Source organism: Lissotriton helveticus, chromosome 7 (assembly GCF_964261635.1).
Source record: "Lissotriton helveticus chromosome 7, aLisHel1.1, whole genome shotgun sequence".
In the NCBI taxonomy this organism is placed as follows: Eukaryota; Metazoa; Chordata; class Amphibia; order Caudata; family Salamandridae; genus Lissotriton; species Lissotriton helveticus.
In genome coordinates this window covers 68850271-68871738 of record NC_136068.1, presented here as the reverse complement: position 1 = coordinate 68871738, position 21468 = coordinate 68850271, and the positions used below count along the sequence as shown (strand labels likewise).

General features: G+C 42.0%; 1 long non-coding RNA gene across 1 annotated transcript in view; it reads right to left on the bottom strand.

The window, feature by feature from the left end:
- Nucleotides 1-21468, bottom strand: part of LOC144768079 (uncharacterized) — a 31748-nt gene that overhangs the window by 1687 nt on the left and 8593 nt on the right. The window contains exon 2 of the long non-coding RNA XR_013598464.1: nucleotides 1154-1216. This is a non-coding gene — a long non-coding RNA (uncharacterized LOC144768079). The remainder of the gene's footprint in view (nucleotides 1-1153; nucleotides 1217-21468) is intronic.

Here is a 21468-nt window from a genome sequence, read left to right as displayed (position 1 = left end):
TATGTTCCATGTTCCAATTGAGAGTTGTAATGGAATGTAGTATGTTCCACAGTAGGTCAGTTTCCATCCTACAGCTGATCTTACCAGACGTGCTCTTTTACTGGAATAAACTTGTAATTTTCAACTTACTTTTGGAATTTATTCAGTTAAGAATACTACAGGACCCTAACAACTAGATTTCAATGCAAAGGAGGCTCATTTTTTCATCACTTCTCAAGTGCTTTGAAGAAACTTTGGTTTGAAGGCAGGTTTTGACATTGTTCAACCCCTGTTTGTAAGAGATATCCATGAGTTGTAAGAATGTCAGATGTATCTGTCTGGATGAATAATTACACTAATAACAATTTAAACAAAACCTAGTAATTTTTTTTATTTACTTTGTTTTATAGAGTTATTCATCCCAATGTGTGGTTTCAGCACTCTTTACATCACACTCTTATAATGCAGGGATGATTAATCATACAAGTGTGTAAATCAATTTACAGGAAATGTGAAATAAGACACCGAGAATTACAGGGAACAAGCTTCACACACAACTGTAGTGGTAGGCATTATATGTTAGGAGTGCTCGGTCTTGAGAAATGCCAAGACCGGATTTAACAGGTAATGCCATGGTTGGGGTTGAATAACATTTTATTACTACCTGTAATGTTCTTAATTAATTCCAATCGATTGATTGTAATCAGCTCAGCTTCTCATCAAGTTTATTTAGGACATCAAATGCTGGTGCTCTTTCCTCCATCCTTTCCACCAACCGTCCTTTATACATTCTAAGCCAATATTCTATAGTCCATCCCCAAACATTCCATTGCATCACAGTACATAATACATCATAACACTACCCAGAGGAACACGTTTTATAAAAACTAGATTAGCGAAAGATTGAGAAAAAACAATAAGGTTCTTAACCTGGGTCTTGCAGTTTGCATCCAACTCTTTAATGTAACTTATGAACTGCAGATAAAAGTATCTCTGTGACAAAAGCATTAACCCACTGAGCTATGCACATAAAACCAAATCTTGGATCTTCATGTTACACTTTGTGCTTTGCAGCAGATGCATAACCTCTGTGCTACTTTGTGAAGATTCTAACTGTGAACAGACAAATCAGAGACCTCTCCAGCAAATGCATTAATGACTAGAGTTATCTTACCATCATTATTATCCCATGAAGATTACTGGGCACCCAAAGATCTCTGCAGCTAGTACTATAACCCTGTAAGATATATGAAAATTCATTGTTCGTGACCAGTTAAGTAAACCAAAGCGCATTTATCATCACTTTTGTTCCCTGTAGCCAATTTCTGTGTCACAGAGTTTAAAATAAATGAATGAATACATTGACTGTTTGCTCCTTTTCATGACTCTACCCCTTGTGACACCACCAACTTTCTGTTGCCACCTCTTCAGTCACAATTTATGGGGTTCTGGAGTATTTTATTTCCAATTCCAGCACTGAATAAATGGCTGAACTTTTTTGACTGTGGTTTCTACCTATAGTTCAAACTCTTCCCCACTAGATGAAAGTCTTGCCTCTAGATGTGTATTCTCCTTCACGGCCAGGTTCTGTGATAAGGGCATCTCAAATGTGGAACACTTCCCCACTCAAAAGTCATAACCCACATCCGTACCTTTATAAGGCCTCACAAGTCTCACACACAGGAGCCCACAGACTCTCACTCGAGACCAACATCAGTGAACCTAAGCATTAATGTGCTTCATCCTTTTGACCATAATTCTATCCAGAATGATCCTACAGACCTACTGTATGATGTAGCCTCACACCTAGCCAGACTCAATAGATATATAGGCTAGAGTCACACTCTCATTCAGTCTCAGTGCTCGATTATACCTCGCACGGGTCTCATAACTTGGAGAACAGGCTTACTTGAGGTCACTTTCCCATCCATCATATACTGTAATCAAGTCTTCCATCTTGAGGCATAGTCTGATTTCCAGTAGGCCTCAGTGGTGCATAATACCTTGTGGGTGTCTCATAACTTGGATCTTGGGTTAATTTCTTCTGTGTACTATATGCTTTAATGTTGTCTCACACCTTCGGGCACATTCTCACTTCCAATTGGTCACAGGAGTGCATTATAACTAGTTGGAGTTTCATAACTTGGAACATAGGCTCACTCCAGGCCATACCTTTGTGTACCATATACTGTAGTTGAATCTTGCACCTTGACAGTCTCACACTAGTCAAGTCTCAGTTATCCATTAGAACTCCTAGGATTCTAATAAATTAAGACAAGATGTAATTTTTAGTGGTTCTAAGCCCAGCAATTCGCTTAACTGTGGGTTTGTGACCTGTAAAATTAGTGTTTTGACAAAATATTGTTAGAAAAACATTGTGATACACAAATATCGTGCCTTAAATATTGTGATGTAAAGATTATTGTTGCAGATAAAGTCATCTTTTTTTATATGTTTTATATCAGTGTTTAAAATATAATTATATGTCTGTCACTGTAATTAATATAGTGTTTTAAGCGTAGTTTTTGTATTGTTTTAAATATTCTATATTTGTTTTTAAATTGTTTGCATTTTTTTGGTAGAAAATCTTTCAGAGCTGGAAGTTGGTTTTATAGGGGAATAAGGCTGAGAGTAATTTAAACTGTCTAATTTTTTTAAGTGTGTTATGTTTTAAATTCTTGTGCTAATTTTAATTTTTTATGAAACTATTTTTTTTAATTATGTAAAATTAAAATATTTATAAGTAATATTTTCCCTATTTTAATTTTGTTTTAATAGTGCTACATTTTCAATATTTCTTATTGTTTATTTTTGGTTTATAATTTGATCAAAAGTTTCTTTGTTCCTTGATCATTTAAAAATATGTGTTTTTATTTATGTATTTGAATTTAAATAATTGTAATAAATGTATTGGTTTAGATTAAGGTGCTATGAATAGTTTTTTACATTGAAAGCTTTAGATTTCTGGTATTTAATTTTATATTGTAATTATGTTTAATTGGAATATTTTCATTTTTTGATAAATTATCATAGTTGTTAATTTTATATTAAAAAAAAAACAATATTATTTATTTTTGAGTAGGTATTTCAATTTATTATTTATTTCTCCGTTTTTTGGGGGATAAATAAAATATCTTTCTGTAATATATTCTTTTTGTGTAACATATTCTATGAATATGAGGAAGATAATCTTTAAATGTGTTAGTATAGCATTTGTGGAAAAACTTAAGGCTTCATTACGATGCCAGTCGGACAAACATCGGACAGGCATCGTAGCGAAAATGGAACCGCCTGACAAGGAGTTGGTGGTCCCGCTACCATGATTAGGATTTGACAGCCTTCATGGCAGTCAGAAAGTGTATTTTTCACATTGCAGCTTATGCTGCAGGCCGCAGCACAAACCGCAATATGAAAAATATACTTTTGAAACCTCCATGCACCGTGTGGCAGGCACCCTGTGGTGCCTCCACCAGCCTTTCCACAGTGGCAGAACTGACATGAAAAGGCTGTCGGAAAGGTACAGGCACCGCCTCCATTTTGGAGCTTACAATGCGCCCGCTGCCCCGACGGGCTCCTTGAGCCTGTTGGAGGTGGAGCGGATTCCCACCGCAGGCATCAGTCAGACCGCCTGTATCGTAATACGGCAGTCAGGATGCCTCAGATGTTGAGTGGACTGCCACAGTTGAGCTGTCAGATGGCCTTCCGCCCGACATCATAATGAGCCCCTAAATTTGATATAGAAAAATAAACGGATGTGGGGTATAGACTGCGCAAATTAATGCAACTAAATGTATCAAAAAACTGTCTTTTTCATTCAATCATGTATGAGAGTGCTCGACGGGCATTGAACAGCGACTAACCTACGTTGTTAGATGGGTGCAGACACTGTCTACACACATATAGTACAAAGAACAAAATAAATCAATGTCCTGAGCAACGCTCATATATTAATGTCAACAATAAGTCCACACAGTAGTCTTCTCCAGTGTTCTTCCGGGTAGTTCATTAGAAACTCACCGCAAACAAAAATCTCCATAAGTAGGTAAATTTAAAGTTTCTCTATTTCAGGTGATAAGATGTTGTCCTCAAAGGAAATAGTGCCCTGTAGTAAATTGCAATTAAAACTCAACACTCAAAACTCAAGTCATAAGTGCCCACTCTTATGACTTGAGTTTTGAGTGGTGAGTTTTCTATTTATTGTCAGCTAAATTTGTGATTTATTGCTTGACTTTTTTTTACAGGCTGGCTATTGCTGAATAAGTTGTTTAATTGCAATTTACTACAGGGCACTATTTGCTTTGAGGACAACATCTTATCACCTGAAATAGAGAAACTTTACATTTACCTACTTATGTAGATTTTTGTTTGCGGTGAGTTTCTCGCTTGGAATACAGTAGCTCAATAAATCTTTGCACAAAACAAATTATGTTCTAAACTCTTTCACTGTTCCCTCTTTAGGAACAACGCACTTCAGTTGTGGTTCTATTAATAATCAATCAACCTTTAGAGTCTGTGTTCAATTTTTTCTCTTAAATCTGGAAGAGCACGTTTTGGATATCTTTCTACTATAACAATTTTTCTTATTAGATTAATTTATTTTATTTTCAATATCACCTTTTTCCTTGGAACCATACTGGGACCAAAGTTTGGTCTATTTTGAGGTGGCCCCTTTCCCCTTTTTTCGTTCTCAATTTACTATCTTTTGGTGATAGTGTTTGTAATTACTGTATATATCACTTCATTGTGTTATAATGGAGCTTTTGGTATTTGGTTATTATAGAACTGATGAAGTCTTGGGCTAATGCCTAAAGACGAAGCACGTGCTTCCTTTGTGGCTATCTGTTGTTGAAAAGAAAAGAAAAATAATTGAAATATACACCGGACAAGATCTGGCATAATCAACTACCAAGAAGAACACTGGAGAAGACTTCTGTGTGGACTTATTGTTGACATTACTATATGAGCGTTGCTCAGGACATTGATTTTGTTCTTTCTCCTAAATTTGATGCTCACCGCCTCCCTCAAAGACTGACACTTTATCCAATGTGGTTATGACTGGAGTGGTAATATTCAATTGTATACCACAACCCAAGTTTATCACTTTTCCCAATATGTTTATGTTTGGAGTGGGAATAGTAAATCCTACCACCCCTAACGTCCCAAAATAATATAATAATAATAATACAGAGTTTTATAAAGCGCGAACAGCTACCTCACGAGGAGGTGTCCCGGCGCTATAAAATCCAATGCTTTCCTCAATTTGATTTGATTTGCAGTAGGAATAGTTCATCTGAACTCCCAAATGTCCAACATGTTCCCCAATGTGGGTAATTTGGAGTGGGAATAGTAAATCAGAACCCCTCAAAGTCCAACACCTTCCTCAATGTGGTATCGTTTGGTGTGGGAGCAGTAAATATGAACCCCTCGAAGTCTAACGCTTTTCCTGATGAGGTTAAGTTTGCAGTGGAAAGAGGAAATCCGAATCCCTCAAAGTCCAACACTTTCCTCCGTGTTGTTAATTTTGGAGTGGGATTTGGAAATCAGAACACTTCAACGTCCACCTCTTTCCCCAATATGTAAATATTTATTTTAGTAGGTACCATTTTTACTGTACATTATTTTTCAGTAATGACAACAAGTTTTGGGGTTTGCTTTATTTCAAGAAAAAAAATGTTTTAATTCAGAACAATAGTAAATACACATGTGATTTAATTGTTGCGTACATACATTTTTATTAGCAGACATTTAGGGGTCTATTACGATGGCGGGCGGACTTTCGGGAGATGGGACCGCCCGTTATGTGTGAGGCGGCCCCGCATTTACAATTAGGATGCGGCGGCCATACTGGCGGGCACATCCAGCATCTTTTGCATTTCGGTGGGCGGTGCTGTCAGCAGAACCCGACGCAATGCAAAAAAAGGCATTTGTGCATTTGCATGCACAAACTGGCAGGCACCGCGCGGTGCCTGCTACGTCGTGCATGCAAATGTAGGGGGGTACCATAGGTACCCTCCATGTGCCCCAACCACAAACCCAACATCCTGGGGGCCCGCAACGGGCCCCCAACTGCAAAAACCGCAGCCTTTCCGATGGCGGTGTCTAGCAGTCACTGCCATCATATTCAGCCCTTTTCCGCCTGGTCGACTGATCGACAGGGCGGAAAAGCGGCGGACGGACTTCCCGTCCGCCACAGTAACCCCGCCATCATAGTATGGCGGGTGGGTAAATGAGAGCCGGCGGGAGATTATGTCGGGCGGATCGCCACCACCATGTTGGGGGTGGTGATCCGCCCGACATTGTAATAGACCCCATAATTGTTTAACCATGCTGTACAGTGGTTTTTAAATAGCATGGCGTACTTTACATTATTTTTCTTTCATGTTGTATTTAAAATGTAATAGAAAATAATTATATGTTTTTAGGAGTATTTTCTTAAATATATTTATACATAAATTATTTTTTATATTTTCTTTTAGATATAGGAACATGTAGTTCACATTTGCAATATGTTCTTTAGTATTTATTAAACAGTAATAAATAAAATAAATGTTTAACATTCTTTCTTTGGGATCAAGATTTATCATTTTTCTGCTAATTATTTCCCCAGTTTCCTTGATTTTTTAGTCTTTCTTTTTCATTTTGGACTGTTCCTGGAGCTTGTTTGTCGCAGTTTCTCCTAGCTGGTCTCCGGTTCAGGTAGGACTATTTTAAACTTATTTTTTAAGGGTTTAGTGTAGCGGTGAGGATTAGTTAGGGCAATGTTTGCAATTCGATGTTGTTTTAGGGCCTAATCACCATTTGGCTGGCCATAGGACCGCCAAACTCACTGTGGGGCAGTCAAGGATCAGCAGCACCAGTTGTCCAAAAGCCGTATTAGAACTACAGTGGTTGGGCCGCCATAGAACCGCCGCAACTGCCAGGGATCCGTGATCCCTGGCGGTGGTGTGGTGGTCTGAGGGCCGCAACACGCTTGCTGTGCCGCTGCGACACCTCCAGGCATATTACGAGTTTCCTCATGCCGCAGATTTCATGGCAGTCAGCCCACCATGAAACCTGTGGTGTTGGGGAAACTAAGGAGGTCCTACATGGCCCCCTGTTCCCTCATGGCCTGAGGATTCATGCAGAGGTGGACATGGTAAGCCCCGTCTGCATGCACCCCCTTTCCTGCATGGCATGGACTGCACAGTACATGCCATGCAGGAATAGCCTTTGGCGTTTCCATAGGAGTGCCTTTTTGATAGGCAACACCGCGGGAACACCAAAGGACCGTCCGCCAGACCACGAGAAAACTCGTAATCTGCCGGGTGGCTGGCGATGAAGTTTGGCAGTGTGGGAGCCAGACGTTGGTGTGCTGTCCCGCTCGCACACCGCTAAAACTCATAATCAGGCCCTTAGTGTATTATTTTAGATTTTGGTATGTTTTCTGTAATTTGCGGTATTGTGGTAGCCCTTTTTGTTTAATGTAATGCTTAAATGTATTTTATATATTTTTTCTATGTGTTTAACATAGGTGTTAATGATATTTTACTGTACTTTGATTTGTACTAGGGGTGTAAGTATTTTTTCAGTTGGTTTATATGTTTTTTTCCTTTATAGGTGTTTTTCGGATGTCAATGTTTATTTTTAACCTTGATGCATTTTATTATTTTTTTATGGAGAATGACTTTGTTACTTTTTTGTAAACAAAATATTGCTTTAATTTTCTCTTTATTCTTGAGGTTTTAATGGACATGTATTTTTTCTAAGTTATTGTTTTTTTTGGTATGGATTCTGTGGATTAAGGAACCCATTGTGGGTGCTCTATTTTGCTGTTGTTTATGTTTGCATTATTTTTGCCTCGTTTTTATACATTTTTTGGGTACTGAATTTTTGGGGTGCTTGTTTCAGTTAACAGCATTTCATCTATGAAATAAGAAGTCTTTTAAATTCTATTTATTTATTTATTAATGTTACTGAGTGTGCAATAATTTTTTTTTATTTTATGTTTCTTTATGTACTGTCTCAGTATAATTATTTTGTAATGTAGTATATTTTAATGGGGGCGTGGAAAAGTTTTGTTTAGTTAAAATTCTGTTGGTTGTTTAATTAACAGTCTCAGTTATTGACTTTTACACTTTTTTAATTCAGATTGGTGTTTATATTTTATTTGATATTAATTAGAAATAAATATAAATTCTAAGGATTCGTGTTTTAGCGAGGTTAAACTATGTTGTTATGTAGTGTTTTTGCTATTAAGCCTAGATATGTTTAGTTTGTCTAAAGACTTTAGCTTTGAGGTGGGTTAGGGATTGTTACATCCGTAACTACTAGTAGTTTTGTTATTTTTTTTAAGCATTTCCAGGAATTGGAAGAGTGTAGGGAGGCTTCTAACGTGTTCTTTGGATGTCCCATTTGAAATATAAATCCCATTATATCCTGTGGGGTCTATATTTAGCCGGACAGGTTATCCGTCACCGTTGTGACGGAGTAACCCATCAGCCAAGAACAAAATCAGGCCCTTAATTTTTAAAGAACCATGCTTTTCTTTTGATGAAATTGGAAGCTTTAAAAAAAAAAAACTTTATTTAAAGGCAATCACAGGCATGGTCTGTGCTCACTCTTGCAGGTCACTATCCCTGTGACTGTGACCAATTAGAGTGAGTCGCAATTTGCAACCTATCTAATTATTAATAATTAAGTATGTTTAGGTGTAAACCACTCAAATTCCGTATTTTTCAAATCGGTCATTTAATAGATAGGTCGGTTTGCAAAATTCAATACTGATCACAAAAAGACTGGTCAGAAATTTTGCCCACTTTGTGCAATCAGTATGGAAGAAATTGGACAATCACAACTCTTGTTTGGGTGAACCCTTAAAGTTAATAAATGAACTTGAGCTCAACCCCCTGGTAGCTCTGCACAGAACAGACTGGCTTAACTTAAGGCAATATGAAAGCATTTAGGCGGCCCAAAACAGTAATAAAGTCTGATTGCAACACAACCAACAGCATAAACCCAATAAGAGGAACTGGAGGTATGAATATGTTTTCACATTTTAAGTAGGAATAGTGCCAAGAAGCATAAAGTGCCAATGATAGTCAATGGTCACGATATACCGGGACCTAAGAGCAATCTGACATCGCAAAGGAGAGTGGACCGGATACACTAACCAGGTTCATTCTGGTCAAACATTTTACCTTCTGACTTTAGTCTTTTAGGTCTCAATGTACCATAGGAACACACATCTAAAGCCTCCCCAGGACCTCAGTGGAAGCACTTAGAGACTCACAGGGTGTAAGGTTAAGGCCAACAGCAAGGTCCAGTCCAGGTTCTGTTACCACTGGACAGCTGGGCAGTTGCAGAAAATGCCTATCTGTGTCCCTGTAGCTTTAACAAGAGGCCAGCCTTATGACTTTCAAGTCCACCTTTTTTACTGGGTTCAAGAAGGAGCAGGCCCAGTCCTTCAGGGCTCCTCTCAGGTCACAGACAGCAGGTCCAGTCATCTTCTGAAGTAGGTACCTGGCACGAGCTAGTGGGTGGGAATTACTCCTGGGCATTACCCAATCAATGTGGTAATCATTGGGGCCAACCCTACCCAGGTTGGGCATTTCCAAGATTGCAAAGATCTTCAACCACACTATCCTCGCACTCTGAGGGCAGGGGGGGGGGTGTTGGGAGTGTATTTGATAACCGTGGTGTTCTCCAAATTTAACACTAAAAGCCAATTTGAAGAAGAAACATTATCTCCAATAAACTCTGAGACAAGAGTCTGGTAGAACAAAGCAGAGTTTTTCCAGCAACCAGGCAGTAGTTACACAAGATTTGTGTTGGTAATGGACGTTTCCCTTTCTTTAAAGTGTGCCCCAAAATGTTATATGTAAAGCCAGTAGGCCTGATAAGCAGCATTTATCACTCCATCAGAATTTGACACTGTAATGTCAAAACGAATGCTCATATCCCCACCCTGCATGTTCTGTGAGGACCAGAGGAGTCTTCTCTGTCCACTTAGGTCAGCTTATAATTTGCTTCTGGGAAGCATCTCACATCTTTTTCACACCTATTCAAATGTGAATTAATAACTTCCAGAACTGGGGGAGTAAATGTAAATTTAGGGGGTCATTAGGTTAGCGGGCGATCCACCCGCTAAAAACCACCGCCTGCCATGCATTTCCCCCCACCATATTACCATGGCCGGGGGGACCCCAACGGACCGAACGACCCTCCGCCGGTTTTCTGCCCCGTCGCAGAGTCGACCAGGTGGAAAAGCAGCTAACATGGTGGCGCTGTCTGGGAGACACCACCATCCATATTAGCATTAGTGCGGGGTTGTGCCTTTGCCGACACGGAAAGGCATGCAGTGTTTGCCATTGGGGGCCCGTAACGGGCCCCCAGGGATTCTGGTGGGTGGGGGGTGCACATGGGGGGTACCTATGGTACCCCTCTGCAGTTTCATGCACAACATGGCAGGCACCGCGCGGTGCCTGCCACATTGTGCCTGGAAGTGCACGACATGCCTTCTTGGCATTGCGGCGGGCGGTGCTGAGAGCACCCCGCCGCAATGTCAGGAATGCAGTAGGCGCCCGCCAGTGTGGCGGGCGCATCCTAATGTCTACAACGGGACCCCCGCACCAATGGCGGGCGTTCCCAATCCCCGAAAGGATGGCGGGCGGACAAAGTCCGCCCGCCATCCTAATGACCCCCTTAGTCTCATTGAACCTCAGACAGGAAAAAAATAATTTTCAAAAAAAGTGTTGTTCCTTAGTATTTATTTAAAATTTTAACTCCCCATTCAATTTTGATTTTTAAAAACTATAGAAAATAGTTGTTGTTCTTCTAGCTAGCCCCATTCCCAAGGTACAGTTTCACAATTTTTAGTCAGAAATCTGCACTTCTACATAAGACGGCTAGGCCACCCACAATGAAAAATAGATTTTGTGTGCTAGTCACTGTAAGGGCATGTTAACTTTACATTTCTACATGTGGTACTTTTAAAATCCATACACTTTGGCTTGTGGGCTCTTAGGCCTACATAGGGGTGTCTTATTAATATTTAAAAGGAAGGATTTGACCCATAAAGGGGTTATTTTGACAGATGAAATTGCATTTGTAATATTGCTGCTGTCAGGCCACATTGGTAGGCCTGGATACAGGTTTGCACTGCCACTGCATTTAACTTCTGGCCCAATGATACACTTTGTACCATATACGAGGGACGTATAGGTAAGCTAAATATGCCAATTAGCAGTATGCTAATTCAACTATGTTTATAAATGGGGCACAGGCACTCTACTACTGGTTAGTAGGGGTGATCTGCACAGAGTTCTAAAGCCAGAAAGCATATAGAGTCAAACAAAATGGAAACATGTGGGGTGACCATGCAGAAAAGGAAGAGTATATTTTTAAAAATGGTCCTTGGATCCTAGATTCACTCCTGGGCATCATCCTATGCACAATATAATGTAATAGAGTCACACACCTGGAAATTAAAAAGTTTTAGTTGTAATAAATCTCACACATAAGGGCCCTTTAGCCTCCAGTTGACAATGGATGTGGTTGGGGTTTCAAAGAGGTTGATGACCGGAGACTGTTCTAGCTTACAACCTACTCTTTTGTGGTCATGTGAAAAAAAAAGTATTTCGTATATTGAGTCCGGCCCCAGTTTACCACCTTTAGCACTACTACTTAGTGATGTTTGTCGTCATACTGCTAAACATTTGTGGTTTTCAAGAACACCATTGAATTCTTTTGAAACAAAGACATTTATTTGCATAATATTTTCATTTCAAGAGCAAAAACTCATTGTTCATACGATTACTTTTATGTTTATGTTTAGGGAATTTATTAAGCACACATATACCAAAAGGTCTTTGGGCGCTAAAGGAGGGGGAGAAACTTCCTGTAAGCTACTAGCAGTAGGCTAGAGTGAACAGCCATGTTTTCAGTTTTTTCCTGAAGTTGGTATATTCAGGAGTAAGTCCAATGTCCATTGGCAGGGAATTCCATAGAGAGGGGCCCAGGACAGAGAAACGGGAGCCACCCGTTCTCGAGCCCTTGAATCTTGGGATCGTCAGCATAGACATCGAGGCCGATCTGAGATTGCATTTGGGGAGATACCTAGAGATTTTAGCAGAGATGAATGTAGGGCCCTTCTCAGAGAGGGTGTTAAAGATCATGCAACCTGTCTTAAACATGGACCTCTGAGTCACCGGAAGCCAATGTATTTGCTTCAGGAGAAGTTTAATGTGGCAGTGTCTTGGTTGCTGAAGGACCAGCCTGGCTGCTTGGTTTTGTATTAACTGCAGCCTATGGGTCTGATATGCAGGGAGCCCTAGATAGATGGCATTAGCATAATATAGCTTGGACATGATCAAGGCAAGCACGACTGCCGTACTTGCTTCCCTGGTAAAGAATTTCCTAATTTTCTTAAAAGTCCTCAGGTAGTAAATGTAAGAGGAAGTAACCAGGTTAATCTGTTCGTGCATAGCTAGCTTGACATCAATTTTAATTCATAAACTTTTAACCGAATTTTTCGGGGTAGGTGGAAGGCCCAGTGCAGCTGGCCAGTGCGCTGGGGTCCACTGATCGAGTCTATTATTAGAAATGACTATCTCAGTTTTATCCGAGTTTAATTTGAGATAGTTATGACTCATCCAGTCTTTAATGAAGAGCAGTGTACGTTGGAAGAAGTCCTTAGACTCCTCCGTCTCGTCAATTGGAAAGATCAGCTGCATGTCATCAATGTAGTTGTATACCCTCACTCCCTTGGATTGCAGGACATGATTAAATAGATTCATTCTTTTTATAGATAAAACTTCCAAAGACTTAATTTTATGTTGTACATCCATCCCACCCATGCCCTTGAATACAAATGCCCCGGTACAAATTCTGTGTTTTAAGGCAATGCAATACTTTGGTAATTTTATGTTTTCTGGATTGATAACCTCTCCATAGTTGTTTTTTCTTTTCTGGACTTGCCTAGAAAAACTACAAAGAGGTTATCATGTCGGAAATGAAATAAAAAATATTTCTAAAAACACTAAACTATGATACTGTTTTGAAACATTAACTTCATGAGATAATATAAACCCAACATTAGGAGAGAAATAAAAGACTGAAAATAGACAGGTATTGCTAAACATGTGTTGAAGGAATGGAGTGTAATATGAACTAAGGGCCTGTTTTAGAGTTTGATGGATAGGTACTATGTCACAAACTTGACAGTCTCACAATTTCAGAATTGAAACATTTTCAATAATAATTATTTACAACAAAATCATTGTTGTTACTCATTTGTTTTAAACAGCCAACAGCCAGTGACAATTCCAACAGTCCTGGCTAGCTTTAGGTGTATGTCAGTTGTTGTGTTATATACCTGGGTTCAATAGCAAATCTCAGAGAGGACCCAAAAAAACAATCAGGTGCCACACTTTAAATCACAGAAATATAGTTTGTGTTTAAGCCACACCCTTAATTACATAGGCCACACCCCTTTTCAAGACACTCCACTTTTTTTAATCCCACTTAAAGCGCTGCGAAGCACACACTTCATACAGCAGCCAGCTGGATACTTTGCAGTTTACTAAGTTATGAAAATATTCAAGGAGTAACTACGAAGGGAGACGCTTCCAGGAGACGAGACGCACAAGTAAAAATGTTCCTGTGTGTGTGGTTATGATATTCTCAAACAGCAAATTTAGATGGAATGCTGCAATGCCAAGGGTGGCACCTGGTGAAGCCCTTGGCAGCTGCACCCATGGCTAATTTGCTGAAACAGGGCTGGATTCCTCTTAGGGCTGTCAAGGTGGAGAAAGGAGCCAAGCATTGGCAGCAGGTCAAGAGCGTCTGGTTAGCCCCGGAAAGGTCTGCTGCATAGGTTGCCCCCTATTTTTAGAAAAAAATACCAGACATTTGCTAACATTTTGATGTTCTGGAACAACTAAGAGCTTGTGAAACACAATTTGTGAAAGAATCAGAGCTGTTGAAAGTCAGCATGAAGAATACAAAGGTTCTGTGATCCTGATTCCATCTCATTCCTCTTTTTTCATCCACCACCAGACACTCCATGCCACTTTATCTCACTCGTGCAGGATTCTGCTTTCTCCCTTTGTCTTGGTTTTTCCATCTTTCTATTTCTCCTTTTTTCATACTCTTGTGTTTTTTCCTCTCTTGCTGTGGGTCAAAGCGATACCAAAGGGGATGATGGACAGAGCGTTTGAGCAAATCAAACACTCACCCCCAGTCAACTGATCTGGGTTTAATCCATCACCATTCTTTAGCTCACTCCACCACCCCAGTTCAGACATGGCCATATGCAAATCAGTCTGACCCTGTGCCTCATGGGAACAGTCCAGCCCGAACTGCCAAGGGAGTGAGTCAAAGTCTGTTGAAGAAAAATAAACGCTGGTCGCCAAAAACAAGTGCTAGTGGGCTCCACCGGCAACCACATCTCAAATTAAACACTGAATAGAAGAAACTTTGAAAAGTCCTTTGTGTTGGATTCACATCTCTACATTGAGTAGCATTGACTGTGAATCACAATCTTTCCTCGGCTGCATGGAGTATGGCCCAGGCCAGGGTGCTGCTTTTATACAATCAGACCAAGAAAGGAAGGACTATGGAGAAAACTTTAGTCTTCTATTCACTCTTCTGGACTGGGTGGCATGGAGCATGGACCAATGCTGAGTGAATCCGTTCACGCATTTGTCCTCAATAGCACGGACTTGCCACTAGGGTTCAGTGTCCTTTCATACATTCAATTAAATGGACTGGGGATCATGGCTGATTGTGTGTTGAGGTAAACACAATTTTTATTAGAGCAGGATTTCCTCAAATAACCTTGATAGACACACAATATGATGGGTCATCTCTTAAACAATATCAGACAATATGTGTGGAGTGCGCCAAAGCAAACATATCCACATAGACTAGATATTGGGGCTCTTATGGCAGAAAGTATAAAACCAACTGAAGACATTGGAGAATTCATGACCAGAATGAAAGAACGATGGGTGCAAGAAGTAGGTTGCAATTGGGAAATACTGGAGGAAATGTCATATTATTTTATAATGTGTTAAAGCGAGGTCTGCCCACAGAGGGACAAGCAAGCCTAGATGGAGTAGTGAGACTAGAAGCTTAACCATACAAGCTCGCATAATACATTATTTCAAGCAAAAGAAAGAAAAGGATAAGGGAAGGACATAACAAGCAGAGAGGGAAACAACTAAACTGGTGCAACAAAAGCTTAAAAAGTCCAGTACAGAAGGGGCACTCTTAGCAGCACCGTAGTAGATGGCTGTTACTGTGCCAATGCAGACGCAGGCGCAGGCACCAGGAGGGCAACCAGTAAACAATATAGGAAAGAAACAAGGACGTTTTCCAGGAGGTCAGGGGTCAGCAAGATGGAAAACAAGGAGTATCCAGAGCAGGAGTACAATGTTATTATTGCTATAATATAGGTCGCATTGCAAGAGAGTGGTGAGCGAGAAAAAAGGATGAGCAAGCACAAGGATGGGCCATTCCTCAAACCATATGGGGCCAGTGGAGCCCCCAACAGCAAGTTATACAGGGACCCCAACAGCAAGTACCTCGGGTTCAGTGGATGGCACAGCAAAGGCAGGTGTTGCAGAAGGCACCTCAAGTTATTAGGAATACAGCAGGAGGGTCCACGCGGAGAACAGCGTTTACAACGCAACTTTAACAACGCAGTACCTTTACAACGCAACCATTACAACGCAAGTCATTACAACGACTTGCGCTGGGGGGGGCGCTCTAGGATAGGGAATAGTTTTAATTTACTATCCAACACCTTCCCTACTATCCACGGGGACTGGAGTTGGAATAGTAAATTAAACTATTCACTATCCAGCGCCCCCCAACGCAAGTCGTTGTAACGACTTGCGTTGTAAAAGTTGCGTTGTAAAAGCATTCGTTGTTAAAGCATGCGTTGTAACGACGTACATCCAAATGCCAACCAATAGTTATACACAAAAGGAGAGCCCGCAAACCACCATTGTGTGTCCGATACTATCGGTGACCCGCAAATCAGATGAGGAACCCGCTGTTACGGTAGCCATAGAAGTTTGCCGCTATAGCTTTCTAATTGACACTAGGGCCACAAACTCTTGTATAAAGGAAGCAGCACTACCACTTTCTAACAAGATAATGGACACACAAGGGTTTTTCTGGGGCTGTCAGGAGGGTTTCATTTTAGTGAGTCAATGAGGATGGTAGTGGGGGACACAAATTAAAGGTACCATTATTATTCTCCCCTGAGGCTCCAGTTAATATTCTTGGAAGAGACCAAATGAGTAAGTTGAATATGACAATCTCTTTTTTGGAAGATGGGTCAATGGAATTTTACATGCCAGGTTTCACACCAGTTAGGATGTTGTTACTTCTAGATCATGAGGATTTGGGACAGCAAGTTAGAGCAATTTCAGAAGACACATAGGACCCAATTAGGATGGCGGGCGGATTGCCCCCACCGGGCCGGCAGGGCAATCCGCCCACCATCCTTGTAGAAAAGACCCCTCACCATATTATTATGGCTGGGGGGTTTGTGACGGACGGAAAGACAGTCTGCCGCATTTCCGCCCGGTCGACTTGCGACGGGGCGGAAAAGGCTGCAATATGGTGGCGGTGTCTGTTTGACATCGCCAGCCATATTACTATGTGCATTTAGGAATGCCAGAAAGGCATGCGGAGTCTGCCAGGGGGGCCCGTTGCGGGCCCCCAAGGACCCTGGGGAGGGTGGGGGGTGCACATGGGGGGTACCTATGGTACCCCCCTGCAGTTCCATGCACAACATGCCTCCCTAACATTGTGGCGGGTGACATTGTGGCGGGTGCTGCTGAGTGCACCGCCCGCCACAATGTTAGGGATGCAAGATGCGCCTGCCACTGTAGCGGGCGCATCCTAATAGCACCCACGGGACCCCCGCCCTTATGGCGGGCGGTCTATTTTCACGACGGTATGGCGGGCGGACAAAGTCCGCCCGTCGTCCTAATGGGGCCCATAGGCTTTTGTAGTGTGGCATATATGCTTTGATAGCTCATGCCCCAGCACGATTGGGAAAAACAGTGCAGGTACCTAAAGAATTCTTGTTCAGACCTGAGAGGCCTATAGAGCCTATAGAAAAACCTAACATGGAGTTTGAATTAATGGCCCTTGAAAAAAAAACACAATATGCTTTACTGGTAGCATTTGATAGGAGACAGGTGATGAAGGCATCATTGGTGTTTACCGATCCAGGAGTCAAGTTATCAGATATATCTGATGAAGAGATGTTTGATGACAGTCCATCACTTCAGACAGTGGTATTTCAAATGGATATTCCTATTAGAGTGCAATTACAATACAGAACAGTGGAACTCTGAACAAGAAATGGCTGTACTGCTTACCACTGAATTTATATGCCTTTAGAAATCATCCAGGAAGTGACCATCGTCTAACAACACACCAAATAGTGATAGCACGCCCAATACCTACCCCTTTCTCAATAACGAGGCAAAAGACAGATGCCCATAAAACAGCTGAAGTTTTAGAAGATGAAATGAACTGTTATTTGTCTGAGTTACTGAAGTCTGCTAAGTTCTTCTCTAAACAGGTATTGTGAACAGTGAAGTCCACCCCAGCCCCGCAGACTAGCCCGATCCTTGTTGGCCAAGAGCTATACATCCGTACCTTCACCCGGAAATGGGAGGATCCTCGCTACGACGGACCCTTCTCGGTGACGATGAGGACTCCAACTGCCCTGAGAGTAGCTGGTCGGAAATGTTGGATTAATTGAAGCCATGTAAATGTATTGTATTTGTAAAGCGCACAGCTGCCCACGCGACGGGGCATCCCGGCACTGCACTCATACCGCTGTGCAACCCTTCCTGGCTTTTCCATGTGAAATGTCCACTCCTGGGCACCTCCAAGGTGAAGCCAGGCATCCAAGCGCTGCTGGGGCCGTTGTGGAGATTAAGCAAGATATTACCCAGAGTCACAGAGTGGGACCCATGATTAGAATAGGCACCGAGGCGAGAATTATCAGGTCTGGGGAGATTGAGTCCAAGACCCGCTGAGGCAGGAATTGAACCCTGGTCCAGGCCAGACCTCTGCATCAGGGTCTGCCGCTCTAACCATTGAGCCACGCTTCTCCACATTGCGCCTGAACCCCACGTCACCACAGACACCCCTGCAAACCCAAGCATACCAAGAGGCACAGAAAAAAGTGCAAGAATGACCAAGTACCCTTTCAAAGCACAAGTGTCGACTCCACTCATGGACAGTTATGTGTTGTTATTTTGATCTTCTTCCGAAGCATTACTTGTTAGCAACAGCACTACTGTTGTATTATACCCAGTGTATGGATGTGTGTAAAAGTATATGATGCTTGCAAAGAGAAATACATGAGCAAAACAATGTATCCCATAGTGTTCATGTAGATAACTTATGGTACAGGCTTATGACAGAAATAGGTATGCAAACTTCAGCTGTTTCTCGTTTTGTCTGTTCTTTGATTCCACATGCTACGGATTCAGATAGTGTACACTCAGTTAAAGAGGTACCCCCAAATGTTACTATGTCTCTGTTACACCTTTTTCTTTGTAGAATGCGAGCACAGATGCAACCACTGTGCATTAGACAGGCAGCATATTTTGTAAACCCTACACGTTTTGAAGAAGAGGTAGCAGATGTAATGGATGTAATAACAGATCATAAAAGGACATTAGTGAAGCTAGATAAGATGAGGAAGAGGAAAAAGCCATTACAACGTGGCTGTTTCCCTGCATACCATAACAACGCAAGCGTTAACATGCATGCGTTGTAACAACGCGTAGTCATTACTACGCATTTATTTACAACGTATATGCTTATACCACGCATGCCTTTACAACGAATTTCGTTGTAAAGGTATGTGTGTTAAAAGCACATTCGTTGTAAAAAAATATAGGCGATCCACATCGTTGTCAGGAAACAGAGGCTCTTCCTTTTCCTCACAACGACGTCCACCGCCCCTCAGACGACCAGAGGGAACCAGGAACCATGCGGAGAGAGAGGAACCACGAGGAGAGAGAGGTAAGGGGGATTGGGTCTGAGTTCGAGGTTACTTTTTTAGGGTAAAAGGGGGTCAGGTGGGGATGTGTGTCGTGCAGGGTACTGTTTTAGGGTTTAGGATAGGGTTGGGGGATGTGCAGGGTAGTATTTTGGGGTAGAGTTGTGCAGGGTAGTGTTTTAGGGTAGGGAGAGGGCTGGGGTCGGAGGGTGTTGTGCAGGGTAGTGTTTTAGGGTATGGTCGGGGGGCCTGCAGTGTAGTGTTTTAGGGCAGGGAGAGGACTTATGGACGGGGGAGGGTCGTGCAGGGTAGTGTTAGGGTTCAGGGTAAGGTCGGGGGTTGTGCAGCATAGTGTTTTAGTGTAAGCAGAGGCTTGGGGGTTGGGGAAGGTCGTGCAGGGTAGTGTTTTAGGGTAGGAAGAGGACAGGGGTCGGGGGGTCGTGCAGGGTAGTGTTTTAGGGTAGTGTCGGGGTCATGCAGGGTAGTGTTTTAGTGTAGGAAAAGGATTGGGGTCATGCAGGGGTAGTGATTTAGGGTTTAGGGTAGGGAAAGGATTGGGGGTTGGGGTCATGCAGGGGTAGTGATTTAGGGTTTAGGGTAGGGAAAGGATTGGGGGTTGGGGTCATGCAGGGGTAGTGATTTAGGGTTTAGGGTAAGGAAAGGATTGAGGGTTGGGGTCATGCAGGGGTAGTGATTTAGGGTTTAGGGTAGGGAAAGGATTAGGGCTCGGGGGTCGTGAAGGGGTACTAAATTAGGGTTTAGGGTAGGGCAGGGTAGTGTAACCTACCGTAGATATTTTTACCAAGAGTATACCTTTACCAGGCATGCCTTTGCGTTATAATGGCACGCGTGGCAAAGGCATATCCATGGTAAAAGTATGCGTTGTAATGGTAGGTCCTGATGAATGACTACGCGTAGTAATACCCGCGTTGTAATGACACGCATGGTATTAGTACGAGTTGTAATGTGTCATATTCATGAGGAAGACAGGAATTATGAGGTACAAGGATCAGAATTGGAGAGATAAAATATTAAGACAGGGCTTCTTCGGAGTAAATAGGCCGACGCTTTTCGGCAAAAATTATTCTGCTACACCCGGAACCCATGATTGTCAAGAAAGACTTTATTTCAGCGTAAATGGATCCGTTTTTGTTTATGGACACTGGCATATAAGGTTCTCTCTCTGGAAGGGAAATTAAATTGATAATTGTACAGGTCAGAAGTGTCAGGGAGTGTGGGGTGAGAATATCTCTAGGCTAACCTGGGTAGAAACCACTACAACCATTCGAGCAGATAGAAAACCCATTCTTTGTTCTTTGTGTTTCAGATTAAATGGAACAGTCCCGGTGGACTGGAACGTCAACTGCAATGTCACCACCTTCAATTCGGACTTACAGTGGGGCACCTCCAGACTAATGGACTACTACTGGACTCCCGTCAGGATGGCAAGGTATTTGCTTCCTGGCAACTGTGCACACACCGTCCTTGGTGATTCCAGGGGTAGACATTTCTCAATTGCATGCACATCCTATTGGCTGTCCAACGACAATGCTACACTATCATCGGAGGAAGAGAACCGCTGAGTATTATGGCACATCAGCCTGGGAAGATGTTACACAAGAATACAGTTTTTTCAGTGATGATCAGATACTGTTTGGGAGCATCCTCCCATTTATACAAGCTAAAGCGGCGACACGTTGGTTGCAGATTACCCGCTTTGAACAAAAGCGAGCTATCAATGTAGCGGAGGAAGGTTTTAACGCTTTCAAGGACGAGTTGCGGGCTGTGAGAGTGATGCTTATCCAGCACTGCTGTGTCCTCGACTTAATGATGGCTTTGGGAGGAAGAGTCTGTGCCAATATCCATACGGCCTGCTGCACATATGATAATGGAACTCTCACAGAGGCCATACAAGCTCTGCATACCTTACAAAAGAAGATGGTGGATGAAGGGGGAGCCCCCAGCAAATGGTACACTGAGTGGTTTATTTGGGTGCCTTCCTGGATGTCAGGACTATATAAGGCCTTGTTGCCCATTGTGGTGATCTTGCTGTTGATCGTCTGTATCCTCTAGGTAGTGATATGATGTTGCAAGATGGTTAGTCAGAATATAGGAGCGATGCTCACTTATAGAGGAGTCAATTAAATGCAGGATGTTGAGGAGAATGTATACAGTTTGATGATCCCAAAGGAAGGTGAGGAAGTAGTTGAAAATTCAACTAAAGGGAGGAGAAATGTAAATAATCGAGAAAGTGTGTATGTTTCAATGCAAGCCTCAGCTGGAAAACGTGTACAAACGTATGTAGTGAAAGACCAATACAGGTCTAGCCTTGCTACAATAGCAGGATGAAAAACAGCACCAACAGGGTTAAGATTTGAAGGGAGAAAAGTAAATGCATGTTTTCCTAGGCTCGATAAATATATTTAGGCAGATACTGCAGCCGGAAAGTCACAGGCCGGCTTTGTAGG